The following is a 15,641-nucleotide window of genomic DNA, read 5'->3' on the forward strand; positions in this document are numbered from 1 at the left end:
TTTGCTTTATGACAACTCTAATGACCTCTGATAAAACACAGGAAGTTTTACATGGCTGAAATATTTTTAATTTTTCTACAAATTGATGGCACGGGACCATGCCCCTACCACCCCACGGGCCATTCTTGGTGTATTGTATTGATTTTTCAAGCAATTTAAATAAAAAGTGCACCAACGGGCTCCTAATGATAATCTATTACATTATAGTGCAGTTTTGGTGAACTGTGAACTGTGAACCCCAAGAGACGTGGAGAGTAGATGCCGTTGGTAATTTAAGCATCCACAACCCACATCGAGGCTGTTTCGAGGGAATACCTACCAAAGACATGGAGGCAATTACGCGGCGAGGAATACACACTCCGGAAGGAAAAGAGTTTAGTTCTTAATTATTTAGAAAGCTTATGTTTGATAGCATATTAAGACTGAGCCCAGTAAGGTCTTAATTAAGGTATACTGGAATATCGATTTGGATATATATATATATGCTCTGCATGCGGTTAGTCTTCACATGTCACCAACCGTCTTTTAAGTTGTAACCTACGTCTCTAACAGCGGCTTCCCTATGATCCAACCCCTATAGAATTAGGCGAAGCCCTCTTAAGACCATTATCCAGGAGTCCCAGATAATACTTGCCCAGTTCAGTTTAAAGGCGACTGCGAAGTTGTAACGCGGTAGAGACGACATTTACAAAATACTTAATGGGTGAAAAATTATTAGCCGTATCTTGTTGCAAAATTTGATGACAAATTATTGAATACATTTGCAAAAAAACGCAGTGTATATTATCGAGCGAAATAATTCAAACCCAAATATAGCCCTTGGCGACCATTTGTCGGCAGACTGACCATTGTTGGCTACAATTATAAGGTATACAGGTATTCCTATTCAGATGGCAAAACACCTTGGCTTGAGGGCATCAGCATCCTAGCACATGTTTTCTACTTGTCGTTAGAAGCCTTTGCCATTACAGAATAGCGGAGAATGGCAAGCATAAACCCACTACCAAAGGCCGGAACTCAGCCAGTATCTACCGATATTATCGCTCTAGTTAGTAACGAAAACGTTTAAAGCCGTTATGACTCCATCAATTAAATGAAATTCTTCGGTTATCCAGCCATCAGCATAACTTCCATAAAGTGCATATCACTACCACCATTCTGAACTCCATTAACACTGATCATAGGACGGTGCAAGTGCAGCTTGGCGGCTTTGACACAGTCAACCACGACTAGTTCGTTCCTTCTCCGCTAGATAGATAGATAATTTATTGAGGATTGCACTGCGACCATTGGTCTAATGCGCCCTCACCTCCTTCACAGCACTTCATCCAAACCATCTTCCTTGATGAATCCTAGCAATTCTCTTGGCTTGAGGGATTTAATGTGGGAATGTTCTGGTGAGCCCATAAACTTAGCCCTGCGTTTTGAGATTGCGTCACATTCCAGGAGGATATGGTCCGCCGTCTCCACTGATCGATCACTAAACCGGCATGTGTTATTCCGTTACTTAAATTTTTATATACATATAGTTAACTATTTTTATTAAAATTTATTTCAATGTATAATGTATTGAAGTGATAAGATTTAAAGTTATATAGGTATATGTATACATACTTTTTATACTCAGCTGAGTATAATAATTTTGTATATTACAGAGTATATTAATTTTGTTCGCATAACGGTACCCTGTAATGGCATAAACTAATGGAGATAGATATAGACTTTTATATATCAAAATGATCTGGGCGAAAAAAGAAATTCATTTAGCCATGTCCGTCCGTCCGTCCGTAAACACGATAACTTGGGTATAGGTATATGTATACATACGTTTTATACTCAGCTGAGCAGAGCTCACAGAGTATATTAATTTTGTTCGCATAACGGTACCCTGTAATGGCATAAACTAATGGAGATAGATATAGACTTTTATATATCAAAATGATCTGGGCGAAAAAAGAAATTCATTTAGCCATGTCCGTCCGTCCGTCCGTAAACACGATAACTTGAGTAAATTTTGAGGTATGTTGATGAAATTTGGTGTGTACCTTCCTGGGCACTCATCTTAGATCGCTATTTAAAATGAACGAAATCGGAATATAACCACGCCCACTCTTTCGATATCGAAAATTTCGAAAAACAGAAAAACTGCGATAATTTGTTACCAAGGACGGATAAAGCTATGAAGCTTGGTAGGTGGGTTGACCTTATGACGCAGAATAAAAAATTTTTATAATTTTGGACAATGGGCACTACCCACTTTAAAAAGAAGGTAATTTAAAAGTTTTGCAAGCTGTAATTTGGCAGTCGTTGAAGATATCACGATGAAATTTTGGGAGGAACGTTACTCATATTCAGGCCCGTCGAGAGGGGGGGGATTCCCCCGGATCCGGTGTTTCTCAGGGGGCCCGCGATTTGGAGGCACTAAGACATTTTTTTTAATTCAGTTCCATGTGCAAATTTTAAGCCGAATTTCAAAAGGAACGGATAGTGATAATGATTTTTTGCCTGGGCCTGAGGAGACAATAGAAATATCAAACAAAAATGTGTTTCCCAGGGGGCCCGCGATTTAGAGGTACCACACAATTTTTTTAATTGTTCCATGTGCAAATTTTAAGACGAATTTCAAAAGGAACGAATATTGATAAAGTTTTTTGTCTGGGCCTGAGGAGACAATAAACACATCAAACAAAAATGTGTTTCTCAAGGGGCCCGCGATTTAGAGGTACTAAAACATTTTTTTTTAATTCAGAAGAGTCTTTACTTGTTCCATGTGCAAATTTTAAGCCGAATTTCAAAAGCAACGAATATTGATAATAATTTTTTGCCTGGGCCTTCGAACAGTGAGGCGATAATAAAACATCAAACAAAAATGTATGTTTACATGAATCGGAAATCTTAAAGTTTTCGTGTTGACACTGATGAAGGTTCATCTTCAAAAAGTCTTCCAACAACAAGACCAACTCTGTATCAAAGTCGAGATTATTTAAACGACTTCGATATCGATACCGTGAATAATGAGTTTTTGCGATCTGAAGAAGTCAACGAAATAATTCGTCGAGGTAAACAATGGTGTCCTGTTTTTATACTCAGCTGAGCAGAGCTCACAGAGTATATTAATTTTGGTCGCACAACGATACCTCGTAACGTCATAAACTAATCGATATAGATATAGACTTCTATATATCAAAGTGATCTGGGCCAAAAAAAGTAATTCATTCAGCCATGTCCGTCCGTCCGTCTGTCCGTAAACACGATAACTTGAGTAAATTTTGAGGTATCTTAATGAAATTTGATATGTAAGTTCCCGGGAAGTTCGGAATATAACCACGCCGACTTTTTCGATATCGAAAATTTCGAAAAACAGAAAAACTGAAGAAGTCAACGAAGAGTCAACGAAATAATTCGTCGAGGTAAACAATAGTGTCCAGTTATTATACTCAGCTGAGCAGAGCTCACAGAGTATATTAATTTTGTTCGCATAACGATACCTCGTAACGTCATAAACTAATTGATATAGATATAGACTTCTATATATCAAAGTGGTCTGGGCTAAAAAAGAAATTCATTTAGCCATGTCCGTCCGTCCGTCTGTCCGTAAACACGATAACTTGAGTAAATTTTGAGGTATCTTAATGAAATTTGGTATATAAGTTCCTGGGCACTCATCTCAGATCGCTATTCAAAATGAGCGAAATTGGACAGTAACCACGCCCACTTTTTCGATATCGAAAATTTCGAAAAACTGAAAAAGTGTGATAATTCATTACCAAAGACGGATAAAGCTATGAAACTTGGTAGGTGGGTTGACCTTATGACGCAAAATAGAAAATTAGTAAAATTTTGGACAATGGGTGTGGCACCGCCCAAGCTGTAATTGCAATCGTTGAAGATATCATGATGAAATTTGGCAGGTGACGAACACGCACACTTAAAAAAAAATTGTAAAGTCAAAGTTTAACAAAAAATTTAGTATCTTTACAGTATATATGTAAATTATGTCAACGTTCAACTCCAGTAACGATATGGTGTAACAAAATACAATAACAAAAGAAAATTTCAAAATGGGCGTGGATCCGCCCTTTTTCATTTAATTTGTCTAGAACACTTTTAGTGCCACAAGCCGAACAAAAATTTACCAATCCTTGTGAAATTTGGGAAGGACATAGCTTTTATGACGATAACTGTTTTCTGTGAAAATGGGCGAAATCGCTTGAAGACACGCCCAGTTTTTATACACAGTCGACAGACTGTCCTTCCGCTCGGCCGTTAACACGATAACTTGAGCAAAAATCGATATATCTAAACTTAGTTCACGTACTTATCTGAACTCACTTTATCTTGGTATTAGAAATGGGGGAATTCCGACTATGACCACGCCCACTTTTTCTATATCGAAAATTTCGAAAAATGAAAAAATGCCATAATGCTTTACCAAATATGAATAAACGGATTGAACATGGTGATTGCATTGGTTTTTTGAAGCAAAATATAACTTTAGAAAAAACTTTGTAAAATGGGTATGACACCTACCATATTAAGTAGAAGAAAATGAAAAAGTTCTGCAGGGCGAAATCAAAAGGCTTTGGAATCATGACAGGTTCCTGTTCGTGTTATTACATAAACAAATTAACGGTACCCGACAGATGATGTTCTTGGTCACCCTGGTCCACATTTTGGTCGATATCTCGAAAACGCCTTCACGTATACAACTAAGGGCCACTTCCTTTTAAAACCCTCTTTAATACATTTAATTTGATGCCCAAATCGTACAAACACCTTATAGAGTCACCCCTGGTCCACCTTTCTGGCGATATCTCCAAAAGGCGTCCACCTATAGAACTAAGGCCCACTCCCTTTAAAATAATAATTAATACCTTTTATTTGATACCCATGTCATACAAACCCATTTCAGGGTTACTCTAAGTTCGTTATCCTACATGATGATTTTCCCTTATTTAACAAAGGATGAAGGAAAACCGTTCCAAAAATCGTCACCCTTGGTCTACAATTTGGTCGATATTTCCCAAACGTATGTGATATGGAATTAAAAACCACTTACAAACCATCTACGAAACCATCCGAAACCAACGCAGCTATAATTATACTCAGATGAGCAGAGCCCACAGAGCCCTTACATATTTTTCCACGTGATTGTCATGGCGAGGCATTTACTACCTCGTGGTTAAACAGAATCTTGCCAAATGGAGAGAAAGTGGAGCGGGACTGGTTAGTGCGGAGTGCAAGTAACAATGCTTTTTGTTACCTACCATGTCGTCTGTTAAGCACCAATACTTTAAATCGACCTAAAATTTGTTGTCCTGGTGGATAATCAAAATTCCAGGTATGGAAGAAGCTATGCGATAACATGCCATCACACGAAAATACTCAAGATCACATTAAATGTTATATTCAATGGCGATCTTTACAAAATCTAATTCAAAAGGAGGCTACAATTGATACACTTATCAATGAACAGCTAATCACTGAAGCTCAAAAGTGGAAAGAAATTTTATATAGAATTTTGGACACTATTTTATTTTTGGGTGAAAGACGCCTAGCTTTCAAAGGCGAGAGTATATATCTTGGTGAACAAAACATAAACCAATGTGATCCGATACTTAGAGATCATTTGGAGAAAGTTAGGATTTCACAACAGCAGCGCAAACGGTTATAAGTTCAATATCTTTCCCCAGACATTCAGAACGATTTTATAGAAATTTGTGCAAAGCACGTAAGGAAAACTATATTAGATAAAGGCAAGTTATTCAAGTATTTTGCTATTATCGTTGATGCTATGCCTGATGCATTAAGGCTAACTCGATTTCTCGAAAGCAACAAATTTTACAATTCAAGAACGGGTTTTGGCTTTCGTGAATTGTAACCAAAAACTGGTGAGAAAATCGCTATTTTATTTGCCATACTCTAGGTAAACATGAAATCCCGTTAAAAGATTGTCGTGCACAAGGGAAAGATAACGGCGCCAATATGAAAGAAGCTTACAATGGAGCACTACGTCACATTCTCGACAAAAATTCGAATGATGATTACTCGCCTTGTGCAACCCACAGTCTCAATTTATGTGGTGTTGTTGCTGCAGAATGTTGTACGGATGCAATTACTTTCTTCGGAGTTATACAAACATGTTTTACTATTTTCAGCATCACTCCACAACCATGGGACATCCTAAAAAAATGTACCGAGCTCTCTTCATAGTCTTTCAGCTAAAAGCCAAATTTGACTGCGCAAGCATACGGAGATGTTACCAGCATTCTCAAGTACATCAACAAGTCCGAATGTATCTTGCTGTCTTCAAATTGGTTCAAAATACTGACTACCATTAATGAAGGAAACGTGGCCCTCCAAGCAAGAGACACCACCACAGGTGTTGGGGTCCGACATCTAGATGCCTTATTAGCTGATTTGAAGTTGATCAGAAACCAATGGGAAACAATTTTAAACGAACGCGAAACTGTTGCTATTCAATTGAACATCTCGCCAAAGTTTCCGGACATTCGAAAGAGAAACCCCAAAAGACGTTCTGAAGATAATTTAAATGAGATGATTACGGATGATTCAGAGTCTGATTTTAAAAACAATACATTCCTGGTGATGGTTGATTCGGTAACCACTGGCAATACTGAACGATTTGCAGCTATGAGAAATTTGAGCGAGACGTTTTCCTTTCTGTGGCAATTTGAAGACATGGATGAAACTACGGTTCGGGCGAGCGCAACACAATTTGTTGAAAAATACAAGTCGGACATTTTTCAGAGCTTAGAATGCGAAATAATTCACTTGAAACACATTTACCAAGCAAATTATGATAAAGGTTGGAATTGCTAAATGCCATTTACATATGTTCAAAATCGGTATACAATTTTCCCCAACATTTGTGTTGCTTTACGTATATTTTGCACTATACCTGTCACTGTGGCTAGTGCAGAACGTTCCTTCAGGACTTTCCACGCTTCAGAACTTGCCACGCTTTGTGTTGAACCCGTTTTGGCAAGACAGTTAAATTTTGATATTATTATAAAAAAATTTGCAGCGAAAAAAGCAAGCAAAAGCCACTCTTTTATATCCGAACCATCTACATTGAATAATTAAAATTTATAATCATCATTAAATTTATCGGGAATTAAAAGGTTACCAAATAACCAAATAATAAAAGATTATTTTAAAAAATATGTGGCTGTTAAAAGAGAATTTTATTTCTACGTTACAATAAAATAGCATAAATAGTGAATATCCAATATATGTAATACTATAAAAGTCACTTCGTTTCGTTTATTAACGTTAAGATCTTCAAATTAACGTTAATTTGTCGTTCTTAACGTTAATAAACGAAACGAAATGACTTCGTTTCGTTTATTAACGTTGATTATCGTAACGAAATGATATCGTTTCGTTCGTTAAGCATGCCTGCTATAAACCTATATTGCTAATAGAAAATACTCGCAATATGTTTCGAATTCGAAATCAAAACAAGACAGCCTATAAAATTCTTGTGATTGTAGCAGCATAATTGTGACAAGAAAAAATTAAAATTTAGGTACATTCGATTATTGAATACAAAAACAAAAACAGGCAAAGAGCAATATATCGGCACTCTGACGTTTGGGAATATACCTAGCGTTTTGTAGCAATATAGGAGTATTACATATATGGAATATTCTGTGTTAATTTTATTGTCAGATCTTAGCCTAAAAATCATTTAGTTTATGTGGCAAACATTTTTTTTTGATGTAATTCATCAATAATGATTCATGAATGAGACGTCATTAATTCAAGTAAATCAATTGTATTAGTGGATTTTTTATAGGGGGCCCGTAAATTGTTTAGTACCAGGCCCAGACTTTCTTTCTACGGCCCTGCTCATATTACTGTATGTGTCCTAAATAAAAATTTGCAAAATCGGATGATAAACACGCCCACCTTTAAAACAAATGTTTAATTAAAATTTTAACAAAAAATTGAATTACTTTACAGTATATAAGTAAATTATGTCAACATTCAACTCCAGTAATAATATGGTTCAACAAAATACAAATATAAAAGAAAATTCCAAAATGAGCGTGGCTTCGCCCTTTTTCATTTAATTTTTCTAGAATACTTTTAATGTCATAAGTCGAACAAAAATTTAGCAATCCTCGTGGACTTTAGTAAGGGCATAGCTTCTATGACGATAACAGTTTTCTGAGAAAATGGGCGAAATCGACTTGAAACCACTCCCAGTTTTCATACACAGTTGACCTTCTGTCCTTCCGCTCGGCCGTTAACACGATAACTTGAGCAAATATCGATGTATCTTTACTAAACTTTGCTCACGTGCTTATATGTACTCAATTTATCATGGTATTGAAAATGGGCGAAATCCTACTGTGACCACGCCCACTTTTCCGATATCGAAGTTTTCGAAAAATTTAAAAAATGCCATAGCTCTATATCAAATATGAAAAGAGGGATGCAATATGGTAATTGGATTGGTTTATTGACGCTAAATATAACTTTAGAAAAAACTTTGTAAAATGGGTGCGACACCTACCATATTAAGGGCGAAATAAAAATTCCTTGGAATCATGGCAGGAATACTGTTCGTGGAATTACATAAATAAATAAATTAGCGGTACCCGAAAGATGATGTTCTGGGTTACCCTGATCCACATTTTGGTCGATATCTCGAAAACGCCTTCACATATACAACTAAAGGCCACTCCCTTTTAAAACCCTCATTAATACATTTAGTTTGATACCCATATAGTACAAACACATTACAGAGTCACCCCTGGTCCACCTTTATTGCGATATCTCGAAAAGGTATCCACCTATAGAAGTAAGGCCCACTCCCTTTAACATACTCATTAACACCTTCCATTTGATACCCATATCGTACAAACACATTCTAGAGTCACCCCTGTTATACCTTTATGGCGCTATCTCTAAAAGGCGTCCACCTATAGAACCAAGGCCCACTCCCGTTTAAAATACTCATTAACACCTTCTATTTGATACCCATATCGTACAAACAAATTCTAGAGTCACCCCTGGTCCACCTATTGGAAGGTTAAGTAAAATTGAAATGTCATTAATGTCAAAATGAAACCATGTAATATGAAACTGTCAAAAAGACTCTGTTCATTTCCGGCAATAAAATCGCTCTCTTACTTTTTCTCCTAAAATCTTGCGGTCGCATTTAATTTTTCTACTGGAATTAGGTAAATTCCCTGCGCAATCGGTAAATATCTTTCAGGTTATGGGCCATCCGCAGCCTAATCTAGTTTAAAATGAATTAAATCGAAGGTAATGCCACGTATTCGCAAAATATATTTTTCCAATCATTTGATTGCCGGTAATCGCGGTCACGTTTTCACACACATCGTCTATTAAGATGGCATTAAATCAAATATCATTTAATTTTCTTAAAAGTGGTGAAAACTATGCAGAGTGGAAGATCTGTGCTAAAGTACATATGATTGTTAAAGGCCTGTGGAAAAATTGCACGAAAGAATTGCCAGAAACGGCTAGCGAGAAAGATAAAGAAGCTGACCTTAAAGCAGTAAACGAATTAACACTATTGCTGGAGCCATGTACTTATGCCCATGTTGAATCCGCAAATACGGCATATAAAGCATGGAATAGCATTGCGAGAGCATTAGATGACGCCGGTGCTGGCCGCAAATTGGCACTTTTACAGCAGTTCGTGACACTCAAATAAAAGGAATGCAAGTCAATGGGAGATTACGTAAGCAAAATGAGTGCATTATGGTTGAAAGTCAAAACGCATTTAAAATTGATGAAGAAGTGGCTGGTTTCTTAATGCTAGTGGGCTTACCAGCGGAATATAAGCCAATGATATTGGCGGTCGAAAATTCAAGGTAAATTCTGTTGATATTGATAGGACTAATCAGTTTCGTTTGCAATACTCCGAAGATGACAATTTTGAATAAGAGGAGGAAGGTTCGTCGACTTGTATTACAGTGAAAAATATGCCGTCTCCAAGAAATTCACAGATTATAATATCTTCACCGAACGAAATTGACACAGACTCAATAGTCGAAACGACGTGTGATAAAAGAGTGGGAACCATCCCGAGAAATTGGCGAAGATGAATTGGCTGATCTGGAGCCGCGCCAAAAATCATCACGAAACATTGAAAAACTAAAACCGAATTATAATTTTTTCGCATACGCATTTAGTGCATGTGACCCTACATCATTGAAGCTGATTTCATGGCAATGACGGCAGCCATTCATTGTTTAAAACAACTGGAGAGAGAAATATTTTCAAATTCTTCAAAGCAGATTTACCTTCATTGCGACAATGAAGGCGCAATAAAATTTGCTTGTAATAATGCATATTTATCTCGAACAAAACATATTGACGTAAAGGTCAAATTTATTCACCAGCAAGTCATGCAAAAGTAGTCAAACTGATTTATTTAAAGACGAACGAGATACCGGCAGATGTATTGACAAAAGCAACATCGCAACAAAAACTGGAATCTTTTTTTAAAATTTTTGTTCTTGAAAACAACTTTGGCGGCATTAAGCCATTTAAGCTAAATTACATTTTTAAATTAAAACAACCTTGATAAGCCTTTTGCGTAGGAAGCTCTTTGAAAGCGTAATATATACACATTCATATATACATATGTACATATATAAGAATATAATTTTGAATTAATTTATGTAAGTATGTATATGAATATCAATTTAGGGAGAGTATTGAAAGGTTAAGTAAAATTGAAATGGCATTCATGTCAAAATGAAACCATATACTATGAAACTGTCAAAAAGTCTCTGTTCATTTCCGGTAATAAAATCGCTCTCTTACTTTGTCTCCCAAATCGTGCGGTCGCATTTAATTTTTCTACTGGAATTAGGTAAATTCCCTGCTCAATCGGTAAATATCTTTCACCACCTTTATGGCGATATCTCGAAAAGGCGTTCATCTATAGAACTAAGGCCCACTCCCTTTTAACATACTAATTAACACCTTTCATTTGATACCCATATCGTACAAACACATTCCAGAGTCACCCCTGGTTCACCTTTTTGGCGAGATCTCTAAAAGGCGTCCTATAGTACTAAGGCCCTCTCCCTTTTCAAACACTCTTTTATACCTTTCATTTGATATCCATGCCATACAAACACATTCCAGGGTTACCCTATGTTCATTTTCCTACATGGTGATTTTCCCTTATTTTGTCTCCAAAGCTCTCAGCTGAGTATGTAATGTTCGGTTACACCCGAACTTATCCCTCCTTACTTGTTATATATGAAATACAATGAATAATATGAATTTGACCTAATTTCAAGTAATTTTTCAACCCGACTAGGTCTTGTATATTAACTAGTAGAAGACTGAACAAATATCGACTAGTATGTCAACTGCTGTTACAATGATGCATAGACTGAGTAGTATGCCAACTGGTATGTTCATATTGAATAGACTAACTAGTATGTCAATTGGTATTATATATGTGTATACTGTAACGAGTTTTGAGAAATTCCGCTTATTCCAAACCTTCTGCTAACGTTCGAATCCGAAAACTTTTGAATAAATAACTCCAATATCTCTACTTCACAATAACACTTATACTTCACAACAAATAGCGTGCTTTAATCAAAACTGATTGATTACTACTCAGCTTTCGCTGCTTTTATACTCTCTGTTTCCTCGTCCACGCATTTCTCTTAAAGTCTAGTTACTTCGCGAACTTTATGCTTGGTTATCAGCCATATATGTACATGTATATTTGTAGTTTATAGTCTCTCGCATAGCCATATGCGTGTGCATATGTGAGTACTACTTCGGCTGATGGTGAGTATCTCTCTGCTGCCTTGTATGTAAATGTGTAATGATGATTTATTTGTTTACGTAGATAAAAGTGGCTGGCTAGTACCGAATTAGGGATGCTAGTACACTAAGTGATGTGAATATTCGGCACACTGCCCTCCACTTAAGTCTGATCGCTCCGATCAGACAAATCGATCTAACCGCTGCTAGACTCTCCAAATGAAACAAACTAATCCGTGGTTTCCATTGGTTTTTGTGCGATAGATGATATCACTGATCCTCTTCACAACTTTGTTCGGACGTTCCCAACTGCAATTGGATGGAACACCTTTCCGCCGGTAAGGGTTGTATAGCAGTACTAAATCTCCCTCTAGGAAACCTTCCGAATTATTGTCCTTGTCGTACCTGTGTTTCATCCTACTATTAATTTTCCTGGACGGTTCCCTCATACTCTGTTCTGTGGCCAATGAACTACTTCGCAGAGCTTGTTCTGGACGGCTTGTTAGTATCGTCTTGATGGTTCACAACAGTAGTGCGCCCTGCTTTGAAACTACCCTTGCGTTCTTTCTGGGAAATTTTTTCTTCTTTTAGTGCGTCCACTTGGGTTTGTAAATACCAGTGTTTCTCTCGCAGGTATCTTTGATTTTGCTTTGTTTGGCCTATTCGTTTCACCAACCTTTACCCGATATACTGCCTTTGACTTTGGTGGTCTTTGTCGAGTCGCCTCCACCAGCACTCGCTTACTGCTTTCTCCAAACTGAAGTTGAGTGGTACATCCTGGTTCTTATAGCACATATTCCTTCTTTGCATGTAATCCAAATGTCATGGTCAACTAAGAAGTCCACTCCCAATATGACTTCATCAACAATTTCCGCCACAACGAATTTGTGTATAATCGTGAACTTTCCAATTAAGGCCTCACATACCACTTCTTCTTGGACTTGGTTATAATTGCCAGTGACCGTACGCAATCTTGCTCCGGGTAACGGCTTTACTCTTATGTTGATCAAATCAGATGGAAGAAGGAAGATGCGCCCGTATCTACATTTCCTCTGACGATAAGACTGCTCGATTTTCTTCCAACTTGCCAGATAGATATCACAGGACATTCAATAGCTGCAGCTGGCTCTCGATCTTTACATCTGACTCGCTCTTGCTTATCTCCTCCAGCTTTGCGTTTACAACCAGCCAAGTTGGAATTATTAGGGTTGGTACTGCAATAACGTGCAATATGCTCTATCTTTCCAAACATAAAGCATTTGACGGTACCAACGTTTTTCTGCTGCTTCCCTGTTAATGCTTACAAAATTGTGTCTACCCAGTCTGGCCTTTCCACTTCCACGCCATGAGCTTTGTATGCGGCTTACGCAAAAGTGAGGCTGTTTCCTGAGTCAGTGCATGCGATACCGTTTCACCAAATGTAAGTTTTGGATTCGCATATGTAGCTCGTTTCGTTTCCACGTCTCGTATGCCATTTAAGAAGCTCTGAATTTTTACCCTCTCGGTGTATTCCACGGGTGCATCCGTATTTGCTAGAGCGGCCAGCCTTTCTATATCCGACGCAAACTACTGCGGAGTCTCATTAACTCTTTGTGAGCGGTTTTGCGACTCAATTTGATATATCTGCTTCCTGTGCTCGGTTCCGTATCGTCGTTCTACAACGGCCATCAACGCTTCATAGTTGTTCCGCTCTCCTTCGTGAATCGTCTGTAGGATTTCGGCTGCTGACCCCTTCAGTGCTACGAATAGAGCTGCAACTTTATCTTCAGCATTCCAGTTGTTCACTGCTGCGGTTGTTGTTGTTGTTGTTGTAGCAATGTTTCACCCCACCTAATAGCTGCGACCGATCACAAATTGTCATCAATATCCTCTAACGGGAGTCCAAGGAAACTTGCTGTTTCGACAGGGGTGGACCATAATGAAAGGGGTGTTAGAGGCGTCGGTTCCACATTACAATTAAAGAAATGGTTGGTTTCATGTGGGGACACATTGCAAGCGGGGCATACATTTTGTATGTCGGGGTTGATTCTGGATATGTAAAAGTTTAACCTGTTAGAGTATCCAGAATGATGTTGAGCCAGAGCGACTTGCGTTTCCTTTGGGAGTATGCGTTCCTCTTCCGCAAGTTTTGGGTACTGTTCCCCGAGTACTGGATTCACCGGACAATTCCCGGCATAAAAGTCCGACGCCTGTTTGTGGAGTTCAACAAGGACCTTGTGTTTTTTAGCTTCATACGGCTGAGTGCTCAGGTGCCGTATTTCCTCAAAATGCTTACGGAGATGACTCCTTAGGCACCTGGGCGGTGTTGGTTCATCAATCAGATGTCAGATGAAGGTTTCTGGGCATTCAACAGGAACTGTTTGGTTAGCATCTGATTTCTCTCCCTGATGAGGAGTATTCTCGCCCCATTATGTAGATGGTGTTCTGGGGACATAAGAAGACAGCCCGCGGCGGTTCTGAGTGCAGTATTTTGGCAGGTCTGTAGCTTCTTCCAGTGGGTAGTTTTTAGGCTTGGCGACCATATAAGGGACGCGTAGCACGCAAACGGCTGGCCAATTACTTTGTATGTACTGCCACAAGTACTGCCAGCAAGGGATTTGAGGATTTTATTACGGCTCTGGATTTACGGAACAATTGCGCCTGCGTGCTCACCAAAATGTAGATCCTGGTCAAACGTCACCACCAAAATTTTGGAGTGTAGGACAGTCGGTAGCGTAGTGCCATCGACGTGGATGTTCAAAATGGTCGACATTTGAGACGTCCAAGTTGTAAATAGGGTCGCGGTTGATATAGTCGGTGATAATGCCAAGTTTCGCGAGGCGAAAAAACTGGAGAGATCACAGATGTTGCCGTTTATTCTGTTGCAAAGCTCATCAGTCTTTGGGACCGAGCCTGTGGCCATTATTGTGGAGTCGTCGGCGTAAGAAACGATAGTAACTCCTTCTGGTGGCGAAGGTAGTTTTGGAATGTAAAAATTAAACAAAAGTGGGGAAGGACACCACCCTGAGGTACCCCTTGTTTAATTCTGCTTGGCTTTGATATTTCTTTTCTGAATTGCACCGATGCCTGCCGACTACCCAGATAATTTGCGGTCCACCTTTTAAAACATGGCGGAAGGGTAGACCCTTCCAAGTCTTGCAGTAACGTGCCATGGTTGACCGTATCAAAAGCTTTTGATAGGTCTAGAACTACGAGTACTGTTCTATGGTGAGGCTTCTGATTTAAGCCACAATTTCTCTGGGTGCTAATGGCATTTAGCGCGGTGGTGGTGCTATGGAGTTTTCTAAAGCCATGCTGATGACAGGCTAGCTGCGAATTTGCTTTGAAGTGGGGGAGGAAAATAGCTTCAAGCTTCTTGGCTACTGGCTATAGGAGAGATATCGAGCGATATGACTCTCCTATGTTAGCTGGTTTCCCAGGCTTTAGTAGCGGGACCACCTTGGCCATTTTCCATTTTTCGGGTGTGACAAAGTTGCAAAGAGATAGGTTGAAGACAAGTGCTAAATATTTAAAACCCTCTTTCCCTAGGCTTGTAAGCATCGGCACGGCTATGCCGTCTAGACCCACTGCTTTGGATGGTTTAGAATGACCCTTGGCATCCTCAACCTCTTTGGTGGTGCTGGTAATTGGTGACGCGCTGAACTTATGTTTACGTGCGCGTCTGTTGGCCCTCCATCTATTTTTGTCGACCGTAGTGTCGGCAGAAAGCGCTCGCGCATTTTTTCGCATCCGACAGCACTTTGTCGCCAAGGCGATGGAAACTTTGTCATTTGGCCTAGACGGATTCGATATGGACTTTACAGTGGACCAAAGTTTACCTACACCGGCAGAGAGGTTACAAC

At 38.8% G+C, this 15,641-nt stretch overlaps 1 protein-coding gene across 1 annotated transcript in view; it reads right to left on the reverse strand.

Annotated features, from left to right (window-relative positions):
- Ptp52F (Protein tyrosine phosphatase 52F) overlaps positions 1 to 15,641 on the reverse strand; it is a 2,268,497-nt gene that overhangs the window by 1,299,001 nt on the left and 953,855 nt on the right. The window lies entirely within an intron of this gene.

This window comes from Eurosta solidaginis, chromosome 3 (assembly GCF_040869045.1).
Source record: "Eurosta solidaginis isolate ZX-2024a chromosome 3, ASM4086904v1, whole genome shotgun sequence".
Classification (NCBI taxonomy): Eukaryota; Metazoa; Arthropoda; class Insecta; order Diptera; family Tephritidae; genus Eurosta; species Eurosta solidaginis.